This window comes from Macrobrachium nipponense, chromosome 30 (assembly GCF_015104395.2).
Source record: "Macrobrachium nipponense isolate FS-2020 chromosome 30, ASM1510439v2, whole genome shotgun sequence".
Lineage (NCBI taxonomy): Eukaryota > Metazoa > Arthropoda > Malacostraca > Decapoda > Palaemonidae > Macrobrachium > Macrobrachium nipponense.
Window position 1 is genome coordinate 4,340,992 of NC_087218.1, and position 22,604 is coordinate 4,363,595.

Sequence of the window (22,604 nt, forward strand, 5' to 3'; positions counted from 1 at the left end):
ATAACCTTTCATTTTGTAGTGATGCAGGTATGTATAACCTCGTATTTTTCATTGGTACAGGTTTGTATAACCTAGTATTTTGTAATGATTCATGTGCGTATAACATAGTATGCCTCGGCGATACAGGTTCGCATAACCTAATATTTTGTAGCGATAGAGGTCTGTATAGCCTATTATTTTGCAGCGATACAGCTTTTTGTATAACCTAGTATTTTTGTAGTGATAGAGGTTTTGTATAACCTTATATGTATGAGCGATACAGATTTGCGTACCTAACATTCTGAAGCGATGCCTATGTACATATATAATTTATATATATATATATATATATATATATATATATATATATATATTATATATATATATATATATATATATGCGTGTATGTATGTGTGTGTTACACCTTTCAAACCTTGCTTTCAGTTTCCGTTTCAGCGCTGAATAATCTCATAGGTCCCTGTGCTGGGCCATTGGCCTAAATTCTGTATTCTTGTCTATCTATAATAACGTCTTTTCTTGCTTCGCATCTCCATAAATGGCCCGTCGAAAGAAGGCCTTGCTTTAAACTTCGTACAATTATCTAAGACTGAAGAGAGAAATTGCCACGAATTGAGCTCGCTTTTATTAAGCTGGGTCAAGAACGATTTCGATCACCTATAGTTATAAACTCCAGCTTTCTCCCGATTCCTCGAGTGTCTAGTCTTTATTTATTTATTTATTTATTTATTGTTTTATTTATTTATTTATCATTAATTTTTTTTGTAAACCAATTTTATTTCATCCCATTAGATTCTACGTCATACTAAACCGATTTTTCCCCAATATCCTAATGCTCATCTTAAATAAGATTCAGTATTCCATGTCCCATAGAAGAAACTTTCTTCGGCTTACCAAAAGATCTCCGTTCTCACGGTGATCCTGTAATATATAGTTATATATTAATAGTTATGCTCAGAGGCCAGTCATTCTTGTATTCAAGGGCAAGCGAAACCTAGCAGTTAAGAATTACTCTTCGTGTAACATGAAAGGCAGTCGATCAAGTGGCTGTTTCCTGTCACTTAGTAAAGAGAGACAGACAGACAGACTCACAGAGAAACGCTTGGCAGATCCTGGTAGGAGACCAGGAACTGACTAGTAAAACTTTGTTTCTAATAATAGCTGGCAACTCATCCAAGAAAATTGCACAGCTCGGCCCGACGAAAGGATCTAGACCAATGGTTCTTAATTTGTTTTGTCCCATGCACCCTTTCACTATATGTCAGCTTGGCATTCCACCCCCTCCCCCCCACTACTACCCCCATCCCCCTTCCAGAATTGTCTGCCTCAAAAGGTGCATTCCAAATAATATGCATATAATACTACAAATTCTTGGTCACAATCCCAAGTCTGAAATTCCCCTTAGGGGGGGAAATTCCCCCTTGGTTGAGAGCCACTGATCTAGACTGTCCAAGTATTATGTGGGAATTTCTTTAGATCTCCAAGTGCATTACCCCTTTATTTCTCCAAGTACATAACAATGATGATGATGATGATGATGAAGAAACTGACAAAGTGAGAGTGAGATAGGTAGGTAGAGAGAGTGCTCTCTCTCTCTCTCTCTCAGTTCATACATGAACGTCAGTAACCTTCTAGATAGATTTCAGTTATTACAAAATAATCTTGCACAACTTTCTGCCAAGCCTTAGACTCACGATTTTTAGAAAAAGAAAAAAAATCTGAGATAATCATCAACTACTGTTATTTCTTTAGATGGTTATTCTTATGAAAGTGTGTATTCTGGAAATTAATTAAAGAACACTTTATTGACGATGGAGTATAATGCACATTTCATGAATCCAAGTTCCTAATAAAAGAGGAAGTGTGTAAAAAAGAGGGATAAGAAATAGCAATATGCATGGTATATTTCCCAAGCTGTAAATCGTATAGCGCATAATTGATGAGAGCAAAGGTATGGGATTTTCTTCTGTTGTCATTGGATTGAAATGAAATAAAAATGAATTCAGAGAAAGACTCATTGTAATAAAAAAAAATCACGGGATGTTGACAGTAATTTTGACATTTGCCTTTGAAGCAAGATAAGCTTTGGGAAAGGTTGCATCTGGCTACCTGGACGTGAATCGCTCTACGTCGAATCATTTTGCTTTAATGCGGTTATTCAGTCGAAGTGAGAAATGATGCACCGAATTGGTTGGTCACTGAATTCCTCATGTGTTGAAGCTGTTCTTAAACGGAACGCATCTTTCTCTTTTAAGATAATCGCTTCCCAAATTACCTTTGATATGGACAAAAGAATGATTTTGTTGGTGTATTTATGGTGTTGTTAGGTTTATGAACAAATGAAAATTTTTATCTGTAGCACATTTCACTCAGTCGTACAGACATTTAAATTTTTGAAGAATCTTCCAGATAACGCTAGCAGCGGAAGGGAGATCCTTACTGAAGTACTTGAGAAAGGTATTGTTTTCGTTTGCCTGCTGAGTCGTAAAAATGTGGTCATTGTTTATTTAATGTAATGTACGATTCTCGCAGGATAATTCATATTTATACGACCAAACGCATCTACGAACTATACGAGTATTTAATTTCATGTCTTTATCACCACTTTGTTAGTTACTTTTATCATTGTAACTTTTGCAGTACAATAGCTTTTATTAGATATATTTTATTTTATTTCATTTCATTTCAGTTATTTATTTATTTTATTGTATTTTTTTTTGCTTGTGCTAAATTTCCTTTTTTTTGTGTGTGTGCTAAATTTCAGTTAAGGTCTTCAGACGATATCAGATTAGCGACCATTTATGGTCTGTGGGTAAGCTTTTTGTTTTCATGTATAAGTCTGTCATCGAAGGATACAATCTAAGGTAAATTAAAGAGGCAATGGTATATTGATCATTAGCAATTTCCTGTTCGTTTTTGGAGCCTGAATTAACTGCATTATTATGTTGCCGTCTTTAAAATTTTCCGTAGGGGGTGCACTGTAGGCATAGTAAAAGTATTTTCAGCGTCCATCGGCCGTTAGCTGCAACCCATTTCGTTCCTTTTACTGTACCCCCATTCATATTATCTTTCTTCCATCTTGCCATCCACCTTCTCCTAACAATCACTTCATAATTTTTTGGAGGTTTTTTTCCTTCTGTTAACAACTTTCAAACGTTATTGCCGTCAATTTCCGCTTCAGCGCTGAATGAACTCATAGGTTCCAGTGCTTGGCCTTTGCTGTAAGCCCCTGTGGGCTTGTTTCATATGAATAGGTTTCATCTTCTGAATAATAATAATTATTCAACCGCTGCATTCAATACAAAATTTGAGTTTTTCTGCCTATATGACATTATGTTATAGAATTCTTCGGTTTGGTCTACAAGTATTTCTCTCGTGATAAAGTAAATGAAGAGTTCCCCAATTATCGATGGCGACTGCTATGTCCACTTGACTGTAAGATATTTATAGGTCGAATGCCCAATTCTCGAGGAACTTAAGGACCGATTTCCCTCTTAGGGTCGAAGTGGGGATGGAGGGAATAAATGTAAGTTGGAACCTGACTTGGTGTTTTTAAATTTATCACAGGAGCTGTCTATCTGATACAACTTCAAGTTTTAATGTCTTGCGTCAACAAGTATTGTTGTTTTAAGATAAAACTTCATTCAATTTTTCGTATCTTACCAACAAAATAAAATGTTAGCGTGTTTTAATTCAGAAAAAATATAACATTTTCTTTTGGCCTTTTTCTAATATTTTTTATTATTTTTATGATATTCTATTACTTGTTCCTCGTCAATGACCAGGCCAATTACAGCACCAGATGCATTCCCAGATACTTATTTTTCGCAATATTGCTAATTCCTCGTCAGTTCATTGAAATTTCAGCTGAAATTTCGAAAGAACGCCGCAGGTTTACATAGGATTAAATTTAAAATTTACATCTTGACTTGAATGTGAGGGAACCTAGTAGAAGTTACTTAAAGATCTCGCCCGAATAAATTCAGAATCGTTGAACTATCAGCAACAATACTTATATTCGTTGATACTGCCATTTGTCATTAGCCATTTTGTAGATGGGTACCGCCTACTGTCGGCCTTGCGCCCCTACATAGTAGATGGTGCTGAAAGCTCTTCGCAGCGTCCTCTGGACCTTTTACTTCTCCTCCGTTACCTTTTAACTCTTCCCTTGTAGCCGTCCAGCTTCTTTTATTTTGGTTTGTTTTCTTCTCATTCTCATCTGAGAACTCCTTCGGTTGAGCCCTGCAAAAGGGTCAAGCAGTGTCAGTCGGCGGTATCATTAAAGTGATAATAGTGATAACGCAAGCAGTTGCCGCTGGCCCACCAATTGTCAAATTCTCAGAGTGGAACTCTTGTTATTGGAGTCCCGTCATCTGGCCAAGAACAAGGCAGGGATGTACCGAAGGGCCTGGTTCTCACGAGGGACACGGAGTACTACGTCGCGAAGGGCTTCCCTGGGCACAGCGCTTGCGTTTCGCCCACTTAGCGCCATCCATGCACCCCCACCCACTCGGTACAGAATGGGTCTGTACAAGGCCTTATCTCTTCAACATGCCACAGCAGTACACAATGCAATGCTGGGTCTCTCTCTCTCTCTCTTTCTCTCTCTCTCTCTCTCGTGAGATAATCATTTTGATTCATATAACAAAAAACAAAACCCCCGTCATAATAACATTATGTATGCAAAAGTGAAGGCATAGACAAGATAAGATCTCCGTATATGAACAGACAAAATAAAAATACAGTTCCTTCAGGAAAGTGCGAAATAGGATTTACCCCCTTGTCGCCTTCGCAATATGAGCGGGTATCGCCGACACAGCATAGGACCCTGATTCCCGGACCATTTTGGATTCCAGAATTGAATGGGGCATCTGGGCCGGAAAACGAAGTCACCTGACTCGGCCGTAATTTGTCAAAGATTAATGAACTTTCCTTTGCAAACTGTTGCATTTCCAATTTCTTCACACGACGTTTAATTAAGGGAAAGTTAATTACAGTCGTTCTATGCAAATTAGGCGGATAAATTAAAGAACGTTATCGCTTCTCTACTTGGCTAAATATTGATAGGTGCATATTACTCGCTTGCAGGTGCGCAAATAGAATCACTCATATTGTGATTATCTGTGCAAATGAAACAAAACATTCCAAGGTCATCAACCATGAAAATAAGAAGTGTGTGTAGGGGTGTCTGTCTGTCTGTGATAACTGCGCCATTTCTCAGCGACGTTTGCTATTGTGAGGACATTTTTGATGAAGACCTCTTTCGAGTTACTGCTATTTCATTTGCAGTTTAAACTCACAGTTTAAACATACAAGAATTTTCTTGTATGTTTAAACTGTGAGTTTAAACTGCAAATGAAATAGCATTTTAGTTTTTAAACTCACAAGCATCATTCACATGGGCGGTCTTGTTTTTCTTTTGTGTGAGGACTTTCGTCAAAGACCAGTTTCAACATTTGTGTGTGTGTGAGCAACTTGCATTGTGTATTTGTTTGTATTCATAGTCATGCGAGATTACGAGCACTACTTATTTAAGTATACGCGTTAATTGGAATTACCAGAGATACAGTTGCTCCCAAGTGTATGCACCAAGCGTCAGATGTGGTTTGTTTAAGTATTTTCTCTTGTTTTATTGGTGTGCAACTAGTTGTGGGAACAAATGCCCTTACCCATGAAAGAACCTTAAAAGAGAGAGAGAGAGAGAGAGAGAGAGAGAGAGAGAGAGAGAGAGAGAGAGAGAGAGAGGATGGGTGGGGGGCGGGTTTGATGTGCTGAAACTTTAGCTTCAGATGTGCTTTGGGATTCGGTCTCAGAAGACGCAAAGACATTATCAAAGAAGATAGACATTTTGCTTGTCCCAAACGTATTATGACCAAGCGTTTTGTTCTTGAATCTTGACTGTAGTCATCAGTCCGAAGCACCAAACTGCCGTTTTCTCTGGTTTCCATCACACAAAAGAAAATGGGAGATTTTGAAAAGAAGTGGCGCTAAAACTTCCAAGACATTATCACGAGTCTGCATTTGCCATTTCGTGTGTTTTAAAAGATCTGCTGATAAGATTTTTTCCCCCCGAAATGAAGGTCACTTACCAAAGCAGTCAGTCGCAGTATTTCCTTTTAGAGAGATAAAGAATGAATCAATTTGTACAGCTGTAGGAGAGTTAATTTTCCATAAGTGAATACACCAATATTTGTCAATTTTTGTTTAAAACAAGTAACATTTTTGAAAGGCTTATCTTACGAAAACAATCTTGTGGATAAGACGTAATGTATCCTAAGGACCAAAGTTGTTTTCAACTAGTGAATGTTTCGTCATGATAAGTTACAACCTTGCAGGACTTGGATTTTGGTCACATAACGCGTCTTTATCATGACTTTTACTCATTTATTTTAATTTTGATTATTTTTAGCCGATTTATTTTCGCGAATACCGACACAAGCCCACAATTGTATGCGAATAACTAACGCTCATTTCTGCATTTATATGTCCATGGACATATAAATCGTAAGATAAGCCTTTCAAAAATGTTACTTGTTTTAAAGAAAAAGTGACAAATATTGGCGTATTCACTTATGGAAAATTAACTCTCCTACATCTGTACAAATTGATTCATTCTTTATCTCTCTAAAAGGAAATTCTGCGACTGACTGCTTTGGTAAGTGACCTTCATTTTTGGGGGGGGGGAAAAAATCTTATCAGCAGATCTTTTAAAATATACGCAAAATGGCAACCGCAGACTCGTGATAATGTCTTGGAAGTTTTAGCGCCACTACTTTTCAAAATCTCCATTTCTTTTGTGTGATGGAAAACCAGAGAAAACGGCAGTTTGGTGCTTCGGGCTGATGGCTACAGTCTCTTCCGTCAGGTATATATGTTGTTACCTGTCCTACTTTCTCTATCAAAATCAAACAGTGTAAGTTCCCTGGCATACCGTGTAATGCTACACCTCCATAGTTATTATAGCCACCTATATCGCATTTCCCTTTTCACGAAGGAATAATAATGGGAACTATTTTTGTACTAAACCCTGTAAGAAGCTTTTCCGATGGTGGGGAAAATTTTTGCTGGAACAGATGCACACTCGTTAGGGTACTAGGTAGTAAACTTACAACTCTGGGAAAAAAGATTTACTTTTATCGAACACAATTACAGTAAAGAAGATCCATTAATGGCTATTTAATGGGATTTTAGTAGGAATTTTAGCCGAGAGAGATCAGGTGGTGATACTGAACACCTTCGGATGTCGGATTCTCAGTGCAAGTCATCAGATTTAGAGTGGAGAGAGAGAGAGAGAGAGAGAGAGAGAGAGAGAGAGAGAGAGAGAGAGAGAATGTGGTGTGTGAGAAGATACTAGTGATAATCTGGTTTCCTTTTATTTAACCACGTGAATTCACAAGAAGTGATTTTAGATTCACTCTAAGTTGTGTTTATTTTTATCTTTGGAGCAATAAGTAGATGATCAAAGAAATGATTAACCATAAAGAATTAAAAGTGAAAAATTTAGAGTAACCTAATGGCCAAATGTTTAAAACAGTCTGAGTCACTGCACTGCACTGCACGGCCGATGCACATACATGGGAATCAAATGTATCATTCAAAATTTCATATAACTTACAATTCCTTTGTTAAATAATTCTGTTAAATCTTCTTACAAAACAGAATATTATCACCACTCCACCTGGAAGGGTCGCCCAGAAGGAGAAAGCTTCTTCGAAATAATTTTTGAAAGAAATAATCGGCTCCAGAGTAAATATGGGTGTCATGAATTCGAAGTTCCCCAACAATTCAGGCGGCAGGTGTCTTGCTGCTGAAAACAGACCCATTTTGGGGATGAAAGCTCTTACTAAAACTGAATTTAGGGTAGAATGTGCAGTATTTTTAATGAGACACAACTTGGTGCCCTTTTATAGCCCATGTCTTAGAAAAACAAGTAAGAGGAGTAATTAAAAGGTTTATTGGACACGCAGCCTAATGTCCTGTTATTGCCCAGGCCTGAAGAAAACAAGCTAGAGGAATAAGGAAGATGGGAGCGGTTGATCTTGCCTCTTTAAATTACAAATGTTATTAACGCCAGGAAAGAGAGAAGGAGAGGCAGAGAATTTAAGGTAAAATAAAGTATGTGAAAGTTGTAAATTGGAAAATAATTCTCGTGAGTGGAACTCTGCAGTTTTAACTTTCCTTTATTCGCTTTTGCAAAGTTTGCAGAAAGGATTAGCCAAAGTTGAAGCCTTTGACATGACACTGAACAAATCATAACTCTCAGGCCTTTCAAAGCGAGCAGGATTAACAGTAAAGTCTTAAAGCCGATCGGCTCTGAACCGGATCAGAGTTGCAACGCAGACGTGCCATATTTAATCCTATAGTTTACATCTCGGTCGGATGTGGTTAGTTAAAGTTCGCTTTCGCCTTTAAGTTTTTCACCGGTGATAAGAATTATTGAAGTAAAATAAAAGACAGGTCCGAAAAGGTAGAGAAGAACGGAATGGTAAAAAATTGTGGTTCTGTCAACATATGTCCCGCTCATAGCATTTGCCAAAATAATCACGTCGAACTTCCGTGCCCAGTTTTCTGGCATTGATTTAAATAGTAAGCATGTTTTGCGTATGGCACTTTTTATTTTTAGGTTTTTTTTCTTTAAGAAATAAATCTTCATCGTGTAAACACATTTCCTTATGTTAATTTTCCTTTTATTTGGGTCTATGTATTTGTATATATGTATATATGTGTGTGTGAGACGTAGAACGTGAATAACATGCATTGTGAATGAAACGCAAATTTATTTAAATGGTAGATATTGAGTGTAAGTCCGCTTCTATCTTATCTGTATCGTTAGGTTCCTGTGCAGGTCGTTAGCCTAAGCAGAGTCACTGGAAGCTTAAGACTAAATTTAAGAGTTTACTGTAGATTTCCATGTTTTATGTCTCTTATTTTTATATAGATGTTGTACAGCTCACAATATTGTTCACGATCTTCAGCAGTAAGCTCTACCTTCAGGCAGAGCTAGTATGTTTACGTAGTATAGCTAAATCGAATATTTCTTTTCAGTAGTGTCCGTGCAAGGAAATGAAATTTAGTCCACGGGTTCCTTGCATTCACAAGTCTTATACTGTCAACCTTATTCGCGGGGTTTTATTGTCGGCCTCTAAACAGGGCACACCATATTATCCAATTGTAATTAATAAATAAGAATTGAATACGGTGATACATGTACGCACATGGAATGAAATCTTAAAGATTTCAGCGAGATGGTCAGTATATTGTTAATGTGTTTTGTTCTGTTATAAAACAGTTTTGAGAGCGTCAAGAGATGTTATTCCGCTTAAAAGGGAGCTTCTTTGCTCTCTCTCTCTCGCTCTTTTGGCGACGATGATTTGGCGCCGCCGTTTTGGCGCTAAATGGTTTTGGCGCTCGTTATTTTGGCGCTAGCCCATTTGGCGCCAGCTTGAAAATTTTCTGACCTGACATATATATCATATATATATATATATATATAATATATATATATATATATATATATATATATATATATAATGAAATGCATTAACATGGTGAAAATATTTCATTTTTGTAGCATTTTAACACTGTATTGCTGAAATAAATAGAACTTTTTTATTTTTATGTTATTTTTGACCCATGCAGTATATATATATATATATATATATATATATATATATTATATATATATAATATATATATATATATGTATATATATATATAACCACACACGTATATATATATATATATATATATATATATATATATATATATATATATTGCATGGGTCAAAAATAACATAAAAATAAAAAAGTTCTATTTATTTTCAGCAATACAGTATTAAAATACTACAAAAATGAAATATTTTCACCATGTTAAAGCATTTCATAGTTATATGCCAAACCACGTAAGTATTCCAGTGGTTCCCGTGAATCAAACTGCTGTACTATAGTTTAAAATGCGTTCATCAGTCTTAATGTATTTTAAGCGTTTTCGAGCAGGAGGATTCCAGCCATTAGTTGTTCATAATAAGAATCGCGTCCTTTCTGAATTCTCTTTATGCCATCGATGAATTTCCATATAACTGCATGGGTGGTTCATTCCAAGTTCTGCATAGATTTTTCCCGTGCGTAGCTTCAGCATGATTGTTTGTCCTGTCCTCACCTAATATCGTACGACTATACATATTCCACATTTGCTTAGGGAAAAGTGGTGAACGTCGGCCATTTCCCCTCCTCAGAGGTCTTCCTACATAATTATCTTCGACCCAGTTCATTAACGGCTGGAGTTCATCAGGTAAATATTGCGCCAAAGCATCCATGTAAACATCCATGTGAGAAATAGGTACAAAAGATAAAGCAACGATTATTTTGGCTTTTACTGAGAAGTCGGGGCATATTATACAAATGTTGGAGCCTAAGTTGTTTCAGGTGCTTATGAATATTATGTGCAAAATGGAAGAAGCAGCCTTTTCAACTCCACATCCGGAAAACATTCTGTCATTGCAGAAAAAGCTGCTTGTTCATAATCACAATAAATGCCCTTTGGTTGCAACTCTGCAGACATCTCAGTTATCATTCAAAACATTTTCACGTATGTTGTTCGACGCTTATTAGGTAATAGGGCGTATAGTATAGGGAGAACTCCTTCATGCTTTCTTGCCATAATTACGTAAACCTGTGCAAATAACGGAGGAGACATCTTAAACGTGCCATCGGCGTACCACACAGCAGAAATCACGTAAAATATTTACCCAGGTCTTTCTACCAAATATTAAAATTCTGTCATGTTCTCTCTGCTATCTCCGAGCAAAAAGTCTTCAAATTGACCACCGTGCGTAAGGTAAAGTTTGTACTCGTCCGGTATTACTAATTCACTTAAACTGAGAGGGTTTGCAGGCGCAGAATATATTTGATTTCGCTTTCGTCGTACAATTTTTTCATGGCATCTGAAGGTGGGCAATGCTGCCAGAACAGCTTGATAGCTATTTTCAATGCAAACATTAACAACTGATGACGGCACTTCAAAACTTTCCTCTGCTTTACGTTTTACACTTGTTTTAATTTCAGCAACTTCGACATTTACTGCCGACGCACCGTGTGAATGTCCATTTACTTCTTTCACTACTTCCTGGTTCTTAGTATGAATGCGCCCTTTACATTCATTTTTTGATTCACACCTCCAAAACTTGAGAGAAAGATAGTTTTTGCTACATTTGTCCAACACATACATATCCGTTGTGTGAAAATTTTGGCTTGCCCCTATTACTTAAGATTTTTTTCGGCCATTTAAGGTATGGGCTGTACAAGAAACTAAAGAAAAGCGTTTTCCAATATAAAAAGACTTGAATATAACAACTACTTTACTATTACAATTCTCAAATCAGACAAGCCTTTGTGTAATGAGATGATCATTAAACGAGACACTGGTAAAATTATATGATAACCAAACAAGACTTGAATATCGTAATAACTGGTTTAATATTACAATTCTCAAATCAGACGAGCCTTTGGTGTAATGAGGTGATCACTAAACGAGACAATTTTGCGGATGGTCCTTAAGTTTGTTTCTTGGCGCCAAAACAGCTCATCGCCAAAACAATGAGTGCCAAACTGTCTTATCGCCAAACTAGCGGCGCCAAATCGTCAGCGCCAAAGAGTCGGCGCCAAATCGTCCTGTTCCGAACGGAGCAGGCTCTACAGATATTTTTCCTTTTTTTTCTAAAGATCATACCGTATTTCATTTGGATGTAAGTAGAAGATATAGACAAGTTACCAGACATACATTTATCAAGAATGCGTAGCTGTGTTAACTTTCCAAGGTTATCAATTCGCAGGTGTAGTGTTTTGTATCCTGTTCCAATTTAATGTTACAGGATTTATTCAGATCGTGTTGTTTATTTACAGGTTTCCGTTTTCTCAAGTATATACCGACATTGCGAATTTACACTTTTGTAATGGTGTGCTTTTGTGCTAAACTTGGCGAAACTGTTCTAGTTTCTAAAATTTTTTGTATTTCTTCACCAATTCTTTTTGTTGGTAGTTATAGATATGCGCTGTTTATATTTTATTGCATTCCATCACTGCTATCTGTATTTCCTTTTATCAGTTTTAAAGTCGGAGCATTCATTCGGTAAGAACTGAATGCAGCATGCTGTGCTGCATTGCATTACGGTTCAGAGATTGAGAAACGAGAGAGGCGTTGATGATTACCTGATGAAGATCCTCGCCCTGGAGCAGTGATGTTTACCTCGTCAAGGCTCTGGTATTTTGAATTATGATAGGGTGTTTATTTTGACAGAACAACTGTCCCTTTAAGTCTGTTATTTCTGGTCTCTTTCCGCCTTATGTTCTCTCTCTCTCTCTCTCTCTCTCTCTCTCTCTCTCTCTCTCTCTCTCTCTCTCACTGCGACCTGGAACATACGACAGCCTACATAATTCACTGCTAAGCCAACAGAGGCAGAATGGGTTTTAAGGAAATAAAACATGAATATTATTTTGCTGTAGTTAATATACGCCTCTAGAATCTAGGTAAATAAATCGGAAATCCTTTGGGCGTACTTTAATTTCCTTTTGCAACAACTCGGCGCTAAGGTTAAAATGTCTTCAGGCTTGTTTTGTATCTTCCAGTGCCCGTTTCAATTGCAAACACCGGTGATCGGATTAGTGCTGCTTCGAAAGATTTCTTTAAGTTTATTTCTCTGCTAAAGCTCACTTTTCTTTCCACATTCCTTAGCCGTATATGTGAAGCATATGGTATAAGCGCCCATCTAAATGAATACTAATTCTTTGTTCACGACTTTGGTGTTTATTATTCATTAAATAATATAGGGACTTTCCAGGGCTTAGTTGAAGTTTTATTTCAACCTAATTGGTTTGTAAACATGGAAAGTCGTTGCTACGTATACTGAAATGTAAGTTGTATTGAACAGTTTTACTCTCTCTCTCTCTCTCTCTCTCTCTCTCTCTCTCTCTCTCTCTCTCTCATGTGCACATGTATCAGCTTATAATTAATCCTTACTCATATCGAGATGAAGGCATTCAAGGCAATTAAGTTAGTCATGTTATAGTCTTTCTCTCCAGACACTATGGGAGCCTTAATTGATAAATTAATGGAGTATTATAAAAATATTGGAGAGAATCATTCATCGCCTGCTCAGAGCCAAGAAAGAGACCATGAATTACAGATATCAAACCCGGCATAGTTATATCAAAGGTTTTAAACTTTTGTTAGAGAAACAGAAGACAATAACTCTTTAGCCGATAAGGAGGGAATAATAGGAGAGCTACAAACTAAATTATTCCTTGCTGAAGAAAAAATCAGACATCTACAAGAAAGCCTTTAAAATAAATACGGATCACGCCCTCTGAAGCCATCACTCCTTCATTGAGTGGGAAAAATGTATTACTTATTGGAGATTCTTGTCCAAAGGAAGTTAATTCTAGTGACCTTCAAGATAGTGTCATGGTAAGAACCCTACCAGAAGCAAATATGGACCTACTAAAATCTTGGGTAATGGAAAAGCTGGAACATTCACCTAACGAATGCGTTATTTATTGTGGAACTCAAGATCTACTCGTCGAGGATATTACAGTGGAGGGAATTATCGACAATCTGGGCACCGTTATTGCTGAACTCAAAGAGAAAAATCAAGAAATAGAGGTCAAGGTCTGTGAGCTTGTACCATCAATGAAAACAAATAATTTGCCTGAAAGAATAACCGAATATTATACCAAAATGGAAGAATGGTGTAATAAAAATGGAGTTACGTTGATTAAAACACAAAAATTCTTCAAGCTAGGAACTGGCGACCTAGATATTAACTGTTACGATGCCCAAAATGATAAATGCTATGATTTACTTGATGGAGTAGGTGCCATTAGATTGTTAGATGCTATTTCCTCTATATGCTTAGATAACTTTGTTTGTTCCAACTGGAAAGCTGTCAATTCAAATTTATGTAGTTTTAACAATAATATTCTCAGACCTAATACTATGGAAGATGTAAGTACGGAATTTTTGGTAAATCGAGAGTAAAGGGGAAGAAATATAACAAGTCCCCAACAAAATAAAAACAAGTACTTTAGGAACGAGAACCTCTCTCGAGTAGGACATGCCAATCCTCAAATAATGATGAGTAATGGCTCAGGCTATACTTATAGAAATAACAAAATTGGGAACTATAGTAATCATCTTAATATTAGAGGTAATGGATATGGCTGCTATAACTGCGGCAAATTTAATCACCAACAATCGAACTGCAGATTTGATCATAAACTAAGATGTAACGTATGTTATGAATTTGGTCACAAAAGTAGATTATGTGAACAAAACCCCAACTACTAGGATCTTGGCCAGGAAGATGGTGCCGACAGGAAGACTTCTCCTAGATTCAGTGATATGTTAACGGTAGACCATATTAATGCCCAATCCTTGTTGTCATAAACTTGAAATAGAACTTATGTTAAACGAACAAAACATTGATATTCTATGTGTTAGCGAAACATGGTTATACACTAATATAAGAGAAGCATTTATAAATATTCCCTTGTATAATGTCTACCGTCAGGATCAGGGTCGGGGTGGAGGGGTATGTACGAGTATATTTGTCAGAAACTATTTGAAAGTCACCGAAATGAATTTAACGATCGAAAACTGTGAGGGTGTAGAAGACAAGTGGATCTCGATCCAATATCGCAAGTTTCCTTCTGTTATTGTAGGATGCGTAGCTATATCGCCATCCCAAAGCACCGGCAACCTCTTTTGATTATATCTCCGATATTTTTAAAGAAATTATTTTACGAAATAAGCATATATTTATTTATGGGGATTTTAATGATGATCTGCTAAAGACCGAGAATAAAATGTATAAACTAATTAAAAAACTAAATTTCGATCAGATAGTAAACAAACCTACTAGAATTACTCCTACATCAGCGTCTTTAATTGATCTCGTAATAACAAATGCTAAACATATGATAACAAATATTGATATTATACCAAGCTTGGTGGCAGATCACGAGACAATCTTAACTCATTTGAATATTCGTAAGCCAAAAAAGAAACCTATTTTAAAACCTTTTAGATGTTTGCAAAATTATTCTCCAGACTTTCTTTGTGTTCTTCTCACGAATAACGTAAATATATTAAACGGAATTTTAAATACTGACAATGTAAACAACCAAGTTGGAATTTTAAACGACGTCTTTACATCGTGCCTAAACATTTGTGCTCCGGTTGGAACGAAAGAAATCGTTCGTCCCCCTATTATAGGGGCGCCCTGGATAACAGATGCTATAAATAAAGCGGGACACGAAAGAAAGAGACAGACTGAAAAGTGAGTTAAAAAATCAAACTTTGAACATCTCTCTGAGAGAAAAACATAAAGACCTGAAGAAGAGAGTCAATTCAAAGTTAGCTGGAAGCCGTAAGCAGTATTACAAAAGCGAATATCAGAAAGCTAAAGGCAATGTTTCTGCTACTTGGAAAATAAAAAAATATGCTATTTAATGGACAACAAACAGATAGGAGCTCTATGCCATTGCCAGCAGTAACTGATGTACACTCTAAGGCTGAAAAATTCAATGATTTTTTCGCTGAGGTCGGGAAAAAACTTTCGAAAAAACCCAAGAGGAAATTAGGAAATGTAATATCTCTACTGAAACAGTACGTAATATTCCACTTAGAGAATGAGATAGTTATAAGCCTACTCCTGTTGATTGTAATACTGTCATTTTAATTATAAAAATCCTAAAAACACAAATGCCTTTGGATCTGACGGGATTAGCTTGCATTTCATTAGGGATGGGTTATACATTATTGCATTTTACCTTATAGCTATAATTAACACATCTATAGCCACTAAAGAGTATCCGGAGATATGGAAAAATCCCCACGTAATTCCTGTTTTTAAGAGTGGTGATATGGAAGACGTCTCTAATTATCGTCCTATATCTTTGCTACCGATATTGTCAAAAGTTCTGGAAAAAATCATTGCTATTCAATTAACTGATTTTCTAGAGACAAATGGTCTAATCTCACAAAGCTAACACGACTTCAGACCAAAATTATCAACTGAAACTGCTCTATTGAAGATATCAGATAAGAATTATAATGACATGGATAATAAAAAGTGTCACTTCTCCTTTTACTTGACCTCTCAAAAGCCTTCGACAGCGTGAATCACAATATATTATTTGATAAATGTACATCACTGAATATAGATACACTCTGGTTTATGAATTACTTACATAACAGATCCCAGTCAGTTAGAATGGGTCAAATTGTGTCTTCTCAAAAAATTGTAGAGTTTGGTGTACCCCAGGGCTCTATTCTTGGCCCAATACTCTTTGTAATATATGTCAATGATCTGGTAAAATCAGTACCGGCTGTTTCGTCATCCAATACGCCGACGACACCCAGATCTTAGTTGAAAGAATGTAAATGAAATAGACGAACTAATTTCATAGGGCAGAATACATACTAAAGAAGGCCAAATACTACTTCTTAACTAATGGTTTGCTTCTTAATGAGAAAAAAAAAAAAAAAAGTCATTTTAATAGGTTCCCGACAATATATATCAGAAATTGGAGACAATGTGCGAATAGATTTTAATGGAAATATGATAAAACCCATGAAAGCTGAAACAAATCTAGGGGTTTATTTTGACAGATATATGACGTTTGAAACGCATATAGATGACATTTATAAGAAAGTGATGGGTACTTTAATTTATTTAAATAGAGTAAAAGATTCATTTGATTCTTTACGCGTAAAATAGTTGTTCAGTCGCTGGCTATGAGTATAATCAACTACTGTTTAAGAATTTGGGGAGTAACTGGCCCTACACAAATGAAAAGGTTTCAAAAACTTCAAAACTTTGCCGCCCGAGTGGCTGTTGGTAATGTAAAAAAACATGACCACATATCCCCTTACCTCAAAAAAATAGAATGGTTAAAGATAAAAGACAAATATACCATAGATGTCTGTAATCTGGTATTTAAAACAACACGAAAAATAACTCCTGAATGGTTATATAATTTTCCAACAGTACACACAGTTAATGGGGTTTCTACTCGACAGCAGGAAAATCTGGATGTAGAAAGGGCGAAGCAGAGATAGGCTCCCGGAGCCAGTTTAGTATTCGAGGCCCAACATTATAGCAATAAAGTACCTGACACAATTAAACAAAAATCATCTCGCGCTGCTTTTAATGTACACTTGAAGAAACTAATTTTAAATGGTTCCGATTAGTGTAAGTTTTACTGAGCGTTATGCTTAATTGTCATATTAAAAGTGCTTTTGAAGGCGCTACTGTACTTTTATAGATATTGGAGTTAGTTTTAGGTAATACTTATTGATAAGATGGCTTTTATTTACAAATTAAGATATCCTTAGTCCTTTATAATCTGGTATGCTTATTTGTTTTACTTTGTGTTATTTTAATACTATTTGTACATGACTTGTTTTTAACACAACTTATGTGGTCTATGACAGTGTATTTTAATATTCAAGAAGAATAATTATTACTCATTATATTTTGAGTAAATACTCTCTAATTTTATGATATTCTTTTATTACTGATGAATTTTATTAATTGCTAAAGTTTTAGTCGATTTGTTGAATCTTAAGCAAATTTTTGTATGTCTAAAATAACAAATATTTTAACTATTTGTAAGATGATTTTACTAATCGTAGTTTTATATTTTATGAATACCCAATGTAAATATTGGAAATAAAGAATTATTATTATTATTATTATTATTATTATTATTACTCTCTCTCTCTCTCTCTCTCTCTCTCTCTCTCTCTCTCTCTCTCTCTCTCTCTGTCATTTTGCTCCCTTTAGACGACGATCATTTGTTATTGATCAGCGAGACCTCTCGCGTCGCTTTATCACGAAGGAGAGCATCAGTGGTGTGGTCGGTTTGGTCTTGGCGTCCCACCTCGATGACTGCGAGTTCAGTTCTCGACCATTCCATTGAGGGGTCAGAGATGTTGCAATCCTGGTGATAGAAGTTCACTCTCGACGTGGTTCGGAAGTCACGTAAAGCCGTTGGTTCCGTTGCTGAATTACCACTGGTTCCATGGAACGTAGAAACACCATACAAACAAACAAACAAACAAACAAACGAAGGACGTTCCAACTGTAGTTTCTGAGATGTCAAGAAAAACCTCATGTTAGTAACCCTTTTGAAAAGAGGATATAATACATTATTAGATTTATTACGTGTGAGACCTTCGCCCTTCCAGTAATGACGTGATTCTTTTTTAAAAAATGTGTAATATTATTACACGATAGAATTATATCTTTTCGTTTCTCGATGCCTTTGACTTTTTTGAAAGATATCTTTTACTCCTGCTCAGTTTGTAGCTAGGTGAGAGAGAGAGAGAGAGAGAGAGAGAGAGAGAGAGAGAGAGAGAGAGAGAGAGAGAGAGAGAGAGAATAATATCCCCATGGATCGAAATTTAGAAGACATAGGATCTTGGCTAGAATGTATATCAGTTAAGGTCTTTTAGTTTTGTTGTTTACGGAAAGCAATTAATTATTATAGTACACTTTTTACCGCATCTTCGAAATTGTGGCGACTTCGTATTTTTTCGTATAGCGATGAAGAATACTTTATACTAATATCCTTCATTTTTATCCAAAGTAATTAATTGAGATGAAAAAAAACATAGATCTCTCACGGAAAAGGAAATACATAAAAAGAGACAGGCCTTTGAAAGTGAGGTACTTTGAATTCACCTTACGTCTCAGTTAATGATCACACGACTCGTGTGAATGAAATAAGAACAGTAATGACGATCTGAGCTTCTCCGGGAAGATGATCATCTTATACGAGAGCCTTTTTAATTAAGGGTTATCCTTTATCGATTTCCTGCCTCACTTACGTCTCTCCTGAAGCTCAATCTTTTCTTCCCCTGTAGGGGGTAGTGCCGTCAGTGCACCTCATGCGGTGTAATGTAAGCATCATTTAAGGTTCTTTGCAGCGTCCCTTCGGCCCCTAGCTGCAACCCCTTTCATTCCTCTTACTGTACCTCCATACATATTCTTTCTTCCATCTTACTGTCCACCCTCTCGTAACAGTTGATTCATAATGCAACTGCTTTGAGGGTTCCTTCCTGTTAATCCTTCAAACCTTGTCACTGTCAATTTCCGTTTCAGCGCTGAATGGCCTCAATTGCCCCAGCTCTTGGCATAGATGCCACAAGTCTATAAATCAATCAGTCAACCTTTTCTTAATGGGATTAAGTCTGACATCTGGTGACCTTTGATCGTGTCAAAAACAGCCCCTCAAGGGCGGGATCTCATGCCCTAGAGTGAGTGAGTTGGGTTTGCAGCGCCCTGGCAATTGGATCATTGATCGAAATCTGGAGGAATGGGAACCTGTAATACGAGTGGCTGTTGTTATGTTTTTGTGCAGTTTATAATAAAAGCCACCGAAAATAGATCTATCTTTCGGTATAATGCTGTATGAACCTTGCCCCATGAAACTTTACCCACGGCCCGATGGTGGCCTGTCCTAAATCGTTGCCAGACGCACGATTATATCTAACGTTAACCTTAAATAAGTTAAAAGCTACAAAGGTTAGAGGGCTGCAATTTGGTATGTTTGATGATTGGAGGGTGGATGATGAACATACCAGTTTGCAGCCCTCTAGCCTCAGTAGTTCTAGATCTGAGGGCGGACAGGAAAAGTGCGGACGGACAGACAAAGCCTCTCAATAGTTTTCTTTTACAGAAAACTAAAAGCATTTGTTATTTGAGAAAACTTGTTAGAACTAATTTCAAATTAAATAACGTGGATTTCCTTATACTAATATAATTTATACTTGTTACTTACGGGTTAATATCGTATTTTTATATATTACGACAACAAGAGATTACTGCAATAACACAGACAAACTTATCGAGAGCTAACGAGTATCTAGCTAAGGGCCGAGTTGATGAAGACTAACTGTGTCTGTATTTTTGTCATCTTCCTTTCATTTTAATCTCTCATTATCTCACAATCTCGGAGATGAACTATTAAAGTATGTATTAAACGCTCCAGAAATGGTGATCGAATTATATTAACTGTTTTAGGTAACTATTGATTCTGGCAGAAATTTGTTTTGAAATATGAAAATTGAGTCGAAACAGAAGACTTATGATGATTTCTCTTCACCAGATTAACTTGCAATTGTTTTCTTGGTGGAGAATGGCCCATTTGGTGCTTCGATTAGAATGAAAATACAATGTTTTTTCCGATACATAAAACAGTAGTTTCAAGGTTAAAATAATTTTTTTTAAGTCATTTTCTTTTTATTTGAAATTCATGCAAGATTAGAATATCAGTAGGGCGTTATTGTTTCTCATGGATCTGAAATACAGTCCATATACAATAAACAAAAACAAAAAAATGTGATTTGCATATACTTGTATTCAGTGCCATAATTTGACATTCATAAATGAATTGCATCATCGTTAAAGAGAGAGAGAGAGAGAGAGAGAGAGAGGGAGGGAGAGAGAATAGTGTTGTATGCCTAGCGTTTTGTAACGTAGGAAGGGATTCCCTTTTATAACTTTTTAATAAGTTTGGGACGACAACAATCTTTTTCTTATCTCGAACAAACCCAGTAAAAGTTTTGGAGGCTGTCATCCGGGAACCTCTCTTTCTTTCCTTCCCTTTTTCTCCGCAGGTTTGGTTGTAATCACTCTTGATTATAAGGTTGGAGACAGTTGTGCCTTTTTCCTTTTGTATAATCTTCTTGTTACCTGGAGAAATTCACATAATGTACACCGACTTTCCAAGTGTTTGTTTGATATTACAAATTACCTGATGTTCTATAGTTATTCTGATACTGGAACTGAGAGTCTTACTTGTTCGTTGTGGTAATATTTCAAACTGTGTCTAGGATGTAGCGAAAGGTTTATTTTAGCTAGTCGTGTATTTACTTTCTTGCATATATATACATATTAATACTCATATGAAGTATACATACATACCTATATATGTATATATATATATATATATGTATATATATATATATATATATATATATATATATACATATATATATATGTACCATATGCATAGATAGATAAATAGATAACTGGATAGACAATTTTTTGAGATATATTCCTTAACGGAAGGCTTGCTATATGACTAGATCGAGTGAGATGGTATATTATTCCCCTGCATCCTTAGAAAGGCCAAAGGGAAGTAAAAAAAAAAAAAAAAAGAAAGAAAGAAAAAAAAAAAGGTATCGTGATAAACAGGCCTTGGGAAAGAGTTTGGCTGGGGCTTATTGGCGCTTGGAAATTGAGAGGCTTAAAGGAGAGTGGATATGTAAATTGACGGCCACTGGGTTTGTGTGTCAGGCCAGCGGTCATTGTCAGTCCCGTAGGAATCGGTCATCGGGTTGCCCGGGCTAAGTGAATTATAAAATTTGGCAATGCAGATCTAGGCCCTTCCTGCAAATATTGGTTATGGGTGGGAATGCATTGGCGTTTGACTGAAATGCATGGGGTGCTAATGATTGCGCATATGAATGCATGCAAGATTTGTATGAAAGGAATATGGTCAGTACTATATACGTATTTGTGAGTCCGTGCTCACGCATGTTTGTGTATTTATGTATGAGAGAGAAAGAGAGAGAGGAGACATTCTTTTGTGTTTAATCACTAAGACATCAAAATAGGCGATATTTTCAAAGTAAGCCTGTGTCACAGTGAACATTATTCTCCATGGTAACTGGTAAGTGAGCGATGTGCGATGGTGTAGTACCGCGCCATGAAATTGTGATGAATTTGAGCGGAGCTTGTTGGCGTTGTTTGTGTGAGTGAAGCAGTTTTCAAATTCTGGTGTCTTTTTTTCTGATGGCTTTTATTTCAACTCTGGATAGTTCCACACCCCGGCTTTCTTCTTCTTCTATATTGCGATGGACGAGACTGTGCCGTCGTTGAATTTATGACTTAGAAGCAAAGACAATACACGAAAGATGGGAAACTGACTATTAATACCATTAAAAAAAACATCATCCAACCCGTCAGAATGCGGCGCCATCTATTGATCATGCCCTCAACTAAAACTCGGCTGTGCGTAGCGCGGCTTTTTAAATGTTAAAATTTATTCTTATGCTGCAATAAACTTCTCTTTATAAATTATTGAATACTAAATCGATCAATATTGCTTGTTAACATGATTATAGGGCTCTATCATAGCTTATGACTTATATATTAGGCATTTCTGAATCATTAAATAAAATCCTTCAGTTAATGTAACATTAATTGCTAAGTATCTTTATCTAAAATTGAGAGGGGCAGTTAGAATTAAACAAACTTATTCTCATATTATCTTATTATTTCATCAATATAGAATACAGTAATTATTTTCCTTTTTTTTGGGCTTGTGCTTATGATTTTATACTGTACATAAAGCAATTCATATGTGTCAGACAAATCTAAGAACCTAGAGGAATGAATACAGTTTATTATATATTATGATTATTTATTAAGCTCTTGATCAAGTCAAAACCTATATATAACAATTTATTAAAATCTCATAGCCCAATTGTGGGAGTTCTCAAAACTGCATATTCAATTGGCACCCTTTTATGAAGGTAAT

General features: G+C 36.2%; 1 long non-coding RNA gene across 1 annotated transcript in view; it reads left to right on the forward strand.

Annotated features, from left to right (window-relative positions):
• Window positions 1-22,604, forward strand: part of LOC135202238 (uncharacterized) — a 362,178-nt gene that overhangs the window by 103,759 nt on the left and 235,815 nt on the right. The window lies entirely within an intron of this gene.